The 7,201-nt window shown below is 40.1% G+C and overlaps 1 protein-coding gene across 1 annotated transcript in view; it reads right to left on the bottom strand.

Moving 5' to 3' along the window:
• The window catches only part of LOC135078672 (probable 3-hydroxyacyl-CoA dehydrogenase B0272.3), a 152,514-nt gene that overhangs the window by 24,549 nt on the left and 120,764 nt on the right, over window positions 1–7,201 (bottom strand). The gene's annotated exons all lie outside the window — the stretch shown is intronic.

Below are 7,201 nucleotides of genomic sequence, written 5' to 3'. Positions count from 1 at the left end.
TATTGCCCTTACGTATGAGGGCTGCCGTATTTAGTTTGATAGTTGGCGACACTGGCGGGTGACAATCTTACTCTACAGTGGCGCCATCCTGGTGATGTTGTTTTCCTACCATTGCAGCGCTTAACAGGTGGCGCCACTGTCGTAGCATGACAGGGCCGCACAGTGGCGCCACCTAGTGAGATTGTTTTCCTACCGTTACAACAGGTGGCGCCACTGGCTTAGCATGACAGGACCGCACAGTAGCGCCACCTAGTGAGATTGTTCTCCTACCGTTACAACAGTGGCGCCACTGTCTTACCATGACAGGGCCGCACAGTGGCGCCACCTAGTGAGATTGTTTTCCTGCCGTTACAACATGACAGGGCCACATAGTGGCGCTACTTGGTGAGATTGTGTTCCTACTGTTTCAACAGATGGCGCCACTGTCTTAGCACTAGCTAGAACAGGGCCGCACAGTGGCGCTACCTGGTGAGATTGTGTTCCTACAGTTTCAACAGATGGCGCCACTGTCTTACCATGACAGGGCCGCACAGTGGCGCCACCTAGTGAGATTGTTTTCCTACCGTTACAACAGGTGGCGCCACTGTCTTACCATGACAGGGCCGCACAGTGGCGCCACCTAGTGAGATTGTTTTCCTATCGTTACAACAGGTGGCGTCACTGTCTTAACATGACAGGGTCGCATAGTGGCGCCACCTAGTGAGATTGTGTTCCTACCGTTTCAACAGATGGCGCCACTGTTTTAGCACTAGTTTGAACAGGGCCGCACAGTAGCGTCACCTGGTGATATTGTTTTCCTACCGTTGCAGCGTTCACCAGGTGGCGCCACTGTCTTACATGACAGGGCTGCACAGTGGCGCCACCTAGTGAGATTGTCTTCCTACCGTTACAACAGGCGGCGCCACTGTATTAGCATTAGCGAGTGACAGGGCCGCACTGTGGCGCCACCTCGTGTTTTCCTGTTTCAACAGTGGCGCCACCTGGTAAGCGTTGAAACGGTAGGAAAAACAAATCTCACCGGGTGGCGCCATTGAACGCTGCAACTGTAGGAAAACTATCACCAGGATGGCACCACTGTGCACTGTAGTGTAACATTCTTTCAAATTAAAAAATAAGTTGATAGTTTTAATCCAAAATATCAACTTATTTTTACAAAACATTAAAATACATTGATTATCAAACAATTTAAATGGAACTTAAAACTTAAATACTAGAATCTGAGCCCCGATTACGGTAATTTTTAACGTCAACAATCCAGACACGCTTCTCGATTCTGCGATACGATTGGTCGTTCAACAGCGTACGTCAGCTGTTTTGACCAATCGTATTGCAGAATCAGAAACGCGTCTGGATTGTAGACGTTAAAAGTTACCGTAATCGGGGCTCTGACCTACCTAACAAGTGATCTGAACACCAAACCAACATTGAGCACCACTAAGTGGCGCCACTTTCGTAGCGTAACAAGGCCGCACAGTGGCCCCACCTGGTGAGCTATGTGCCAAAGTAATCAAGTCTTATAAGATACAGTAAATATTCGCGATGGAAGTATTTCATGTATAAAATAATATAATATTATGTACTTAAATGTAGTTGAATTATTTATTTACCTGAGAGAACTTATTTTTAAAATAATTACAAAATTTCGCTTTCGCATTATAAATATTTTATTTCGAAATCAGCCAAAATTACTTCCCAAATAAAAATTATCTATAAACTTAAATACCATCTAATATGAAAATCAAATGTTACATCCGGTCGAGCAAGCTGCTGTTAGTGGCTCGAGTCGCGCAATAAAAGTTCTTCAAACATGGACTTTGCAACGCGCTTGGGTCGAGTTTCGCTAGAACTTTTAATGTTACACAAGCTATACTTTTTACCTAAACAATAATACGCTACTAACATTCGAAAACGTTAAAATAATAGCTCCAAACAGATACAGCCACCTTAGTTATCAAGCTCAAAATGATTATAAAAAGAAACTAAAAGACTAGGACAGCGACTCTACGCTTTACACACGAATTTTAGTAGATGCATTATTAACACTATAATTATTTGTTACTTCTAACTAATCCTTGCATACTTAACACGTAAATAATCTTTTGCACCAGCTATCACATTGTGGATAGATAAGATTATTTCAACGAGTGTCACGCCACAGTCAAAGGGAAAGGGACAACATACTAAATGATTTCGCACCCATAAAAAATAACGGTTCAAATCACTAATCTAAACACCGCTTTAATCTCCTTTCAAACCAAATTAAAATTTATTCTTGATGAGAGATAATTGAGCGACGTTTTAGAATATGAACCTTATGCGTGCCAAATCAAAGTGAGTTACTGCTCGATTTCACTGTGGTGTGTCACTTCACGTGAAACATGAACAGTTTCGGAACTCGTGAACATTACACACTATGCTTCAACATTTGTATACAATATTTATAATCAATGATAAATGTATTGGAACGCTTAATAATGAGTATGTACGACTTAAAGATTTACATTTAAATTGAAAAAGTATAGCAGGTGTAGATGTCGCTGGACGTTTGACGGCAATGTTCCGGCGCCGGGCGGCGACCTTTGGCCGGGGACGAGGCAGTGGCGTCCGGGCATTTGAGACTTAACGATACGAAAATAATACATATTGAAATCTATGGCAGTCGTCAAGGAAATACAGACCATAAACAATTTAATTTTATTTTTGTCAGTTAGTCAAAATCAAAAGAATATGCCAAAATGAAAATATTAAGGTCCTAAATCAAAACAATCTATCCATACCAGTCAAAAAATTGGTGTTCAAGCCATTGTATGTCCTTGATGACTACTATTCATTGTTCACAGACTGTGGCCCATTCACCCCATAGTAACTTAAAAATAAAAAAACTTAAATTTTTTGCGTCCAAAAAATAAATTCTTTTCAACAGTTACTGCTACGTCCAATTGCAAAAAATGCAAACCACTACCTACAAAATAATAAGAATTAAAATGAAATAAATATTGAATAATTGCATAAATTGTAATTCAATTCATAATAACTTGGCTTGCATTTTTTGTACAGTGCGGTCATAGATTATATTATAGACTGAATGGACAAGTCTATATTGTTTATGTTTGCTGTCTATGCCCGTGCGCCAGCGCACGTCGATTGTCAACAAAGGCTCAATGAACATGTTCTAATATTACACAGTTTAGGCCGATTCCAACAGTCATTGGCATGGTCAGTACAAACATTCATTTGATTCGAGTACGAAAATTCCTACTAGCGACTTTGTGCAACAGACGATAGTGTTATTTATCTTTCCCATCTTTATGATATTGAATATACATACAACAATACATCTGGCACACTACAATTGAAGTAATTTCAGACAATTGACGTAAATTACAACAACCAACTCGTGGACAATCACAGGGCGACAAAAGTGACTGCTGAAGTACCGGCCGAGGTCAAAATAATGTTATTGACATTTTATTCTACAAAAAAGCGTAAGTTTTATACAACGATATGCTCTGTGGGGTCCACTAAGTAAAACGCATGCTCAATAACATAATAGCGTGGTGTTATCTCGCATGCCAGCTAGCATACTTCAGGAAGGTTTGCAGTGGGCACTTTCTCGCCATGCAATTGTCCATAGTTCAACTACCCTCTGTGCTGACCACACCACAATATTATTACATAAATTATTTATAATTTTCTTACAAAAACAACTTTAACATCCAAAGCTATGTGCCCACAAGAATTTGCGTGTAATTTACACTACAAAACATTATCTAACAAACATTTTAAACGATTTCAGTGTGTTATTTTCATGCGAGGATACGCAGTTACGTTATTTTTAAAGTACTTTTTTTATAATTTTCTAACAATTTATTTGTGGGTTTGGTTTTATATTTCATTCCCTTTTACAATAAATTTTAGTGAATACATTAAATATAATTATGTGTCTAGTGTTATACAGAAATAAATCTTATATTTATTATAACTTTCTTCTCTTTAGGACGTTTTTAATAAACCACTTATTAATTATTTTGATCGAGTCGCTAGTTTAACAGATCTACACACAAGTACTTCGCTGGACATTAGTGGCAACACTTTACTAACTACAATAACGTTGCTAATGATATAATTTCTAGCGATCTCCTATTAAAACGTGTTAAAAAGGTAAATAAGCAGTGTTGCCGGGAAAGAGGTTTATACAAGAAATTTAATAATTAGCAATATAGAGGTACCTCTGTAAATCTGTCAAATTACCAACGCGAACTATAACCAAGTTTAGTCTACACAGCAATATTATTAGAACACGTGTCATCGACTCACAACACACCAGATGTAGACGTAAAGAACAAAAAATTAATTATAATGTAAGCATTATTAATAAAACTAGTGTTATACAATGTAATATACAACAACAAATTACAGAAATCATACGAATACGAGTCCTAGCACAAACGAAGCACCTCCGTGTTAACTAAGGGCGATAATATAATTATTTTTAATCATTTTTTTGCAATTTTCTCGATTATTTCATTACAAAAAACAAAACACACACATGGCAGAAGTTTTTTAACATTTTTATCTTAATTTAGGTCAAATATTATATCACATTTACCGGCTCCCGCCGGGTCGGGCCTCTCGCTCGCACACAACCTTACACACGATACTTCACAAATATGCGGCCGATACTTTGTGGTCCAATTCGAAATCCTCTACGCGCACATCGACAGACAGGAGATTTCGAATCGGGAATATCATCAACTTTGCGGTTGCTCGTCGTGGCAGAATTTTTAATGCGAAACGTTTCATAAAATCTGTCCATAAAATATCAACGATATGAAGTTAAAAATGTTTTAACAGCAACGCGGTAGAATATCGAATCACTGGAAGACGAAAGAAGTCAAGGGCAGAAAACAGGATTAAGTGGTACGCAAACATAACTAAAATCGACAGGTAGAAAAAAAAACAAGTGCTTAAATCGTAAAGCGGAAAATAATTGCATTCATATAACGTGTCCAGATCAAAAAAAAAATATAGATCAAAAGCTGCCAGCGTTTCCTACAAAAGACAATGCCGGAAATTGGCGTCTTTTTTTTTCGCGCGGCCATCGACCAAACTTTGTTTTTTGATTACAAAATAGTGTAATAAACCAAACTTACTATGACATGTATACCTCTAAACTCAGTCTGAACTGAGTTACGAGCATTAGAAGTTTGATGATTTTCATACTAGATTTGCTTTTTGCGCGCAAAGTTTTGTAAGAAATTGCAACAAAATAGTGAGATTGTGTGTGTAAACAAACAACATCATCCATTAAAGGCTCCAGGACATCAGTATGGAGCAGAATCAGCGCAATAAAAAAATATCGCAATATTTTGTTGCAATTTCTCACAAAACTTGCGCACAAAAAGCAAATCTAGTATGAAAATCATCAAACTTCTAATGCTCGTAACTCAGTTCAGACTGAGTTTAGAGGTATACATGCCGTAGTAAGTTTGGTTTATTACACTATTTTGTAATCAAAAAACAAAGTTTGGTCGATGGCCGCGCGAAAAAAAAAAAGACGCCACTTTCCATACTAAATCTGGCATTGCCATTTACCACGAGCAAAATACAAGGAATACATCGATTCGTCAGTTCCAAACGTGGTGGTCCCTTTTCGTTCGGGGAGGGGGAGGGGGACAGACGGTCGCCGCGTGAAGCGTGGGGGGGGGGGGGGCTATATCTTGGGCAGCTTGGGCGCGGCCAGCGGCGTCAGCGCGGGCGCACCTGCCTTGTAGTCGTACGCGCAGCCGTGCACTTCGGCATACCTGTAATAAGAGAAACAATTTAGATTTATTTATTTAAGACGTACAAAACAGGTTACAGCCAAAATATGATTTTCAAATTTAATGCAGTACGATTTTATGGACGAGGTTACAAACACTAACTGTACAGGGTGGGTTATGTATTTTGAGGGCTCTGGCAAACATATTGCCACAATAATTTGAACCTTACTACACTTATTATAAGGAAATCAACAAAAAATTTCATCATGATATGCCTATCGATATGAAAATAATATCAACTTAACAAAATCCTAAAGACGTCCATTGTTAGCTAGACAAAGACCTCTCCTTAGGGTTTCTACAACGACATGAGTTGTCTGCATCCAGGCGTTAGGTTGTTAATGTTATAGGTCAAATCTTTCAATGTAATTAAAGAATATTAGTCCCGTTAACCCCTCGTACTAAGCCAAATATGCTCGTGTCACGAATGGGTTTTACTACAATAGTTGAGCGACGGCGGGTTTCTAATCCGTGATTCTCGGATGTCGAGTTGGCCAGTCCGACCCCTTGACCGTTCAACTATCACGGCTTCAATTAGGAGAGTCGTGATCCCGCCGTAGATACCTGTGTGTGCTTGCCATGAGTTTACGTTAGGTACACTCGTTAGCAAGTGCGTCAAAAAATCTATGAAGATTACAGTTCTTGAAAGTAGCCGCTAGAGGCGTTGTACAATCTGTCATACATTTTGTAATTTTTTAAGCTGTCGCCAGCGAGCATACCTAACATAAACTCATGGTGAGCACAAAGATTACATCAAGATGCCGATGACATTTATTATGCAAGTAAGAGTCCAATCATCATCATCATCATTAACAGCCCTTTACAGTCCACTGCTGGACTATGAGCCTCCTCCACTATAGTGGAGGGTTTTGCCATAATCCCCACGCTTGGCAGCGGGTCGGAGATCGCAGTTTAAAAGATTGACGTTTTTCAGAGAGCGCTGCTGCCCGTTCTCTGTTTGATGTGTAAAGCCTGGTCCGTGAGCAAGTAGAATTTTGTCCAATGACCTCAAGCTACCCATCCTTATCGCTCGCGCGTAATTATATTGCTGTCGCGACTGTGCGACGGGCGCCCGCAGTGAGTGTGCGAGCGTGACAACAATATAATTACTCGCGAGCGATAAGGATGGGTAGCTTGGGGTCATTGGACAAAATTCTAAGTGCTCACGGACCAGGCTTTAGTCCCTAAGTCGCCTCTTACGACACCCGTGGGAAGAGTAGGGGTTGGTGACAAATGTATTCTACTCTGCCGTCACCACACGGCTTAAGAGTCCAATAAAGAGGTGTAGTTACCTGTGCGGCGCGCAGTAGTCGGTGCCGCAGCGGCAGGTGTGCTTGGTGGCGATGGTGAGGCGCTTGCGGCACCACGCGCAGCGCAGC

Source organism: Ostrinia nubilalis, chromosome 15 (genome assembly GCF_963855985.1).
Source record: "Ostrinia nubilalis chromosome 15, ilOstNubi1.1, whole genome shotgun sequence".
Taxonomy (NCBI): domain Eukaryota; kingdom Metazoa; phylum Arthropoda; class Insecta; order Lepidoptera; family Crambidae; genus Ostrinia; species Ostrinia nubilalis.
Note: the sequence above shows the minus strand (reverse complement) of the source record. Positions and strands in the feature narration are given on the sequence as shown.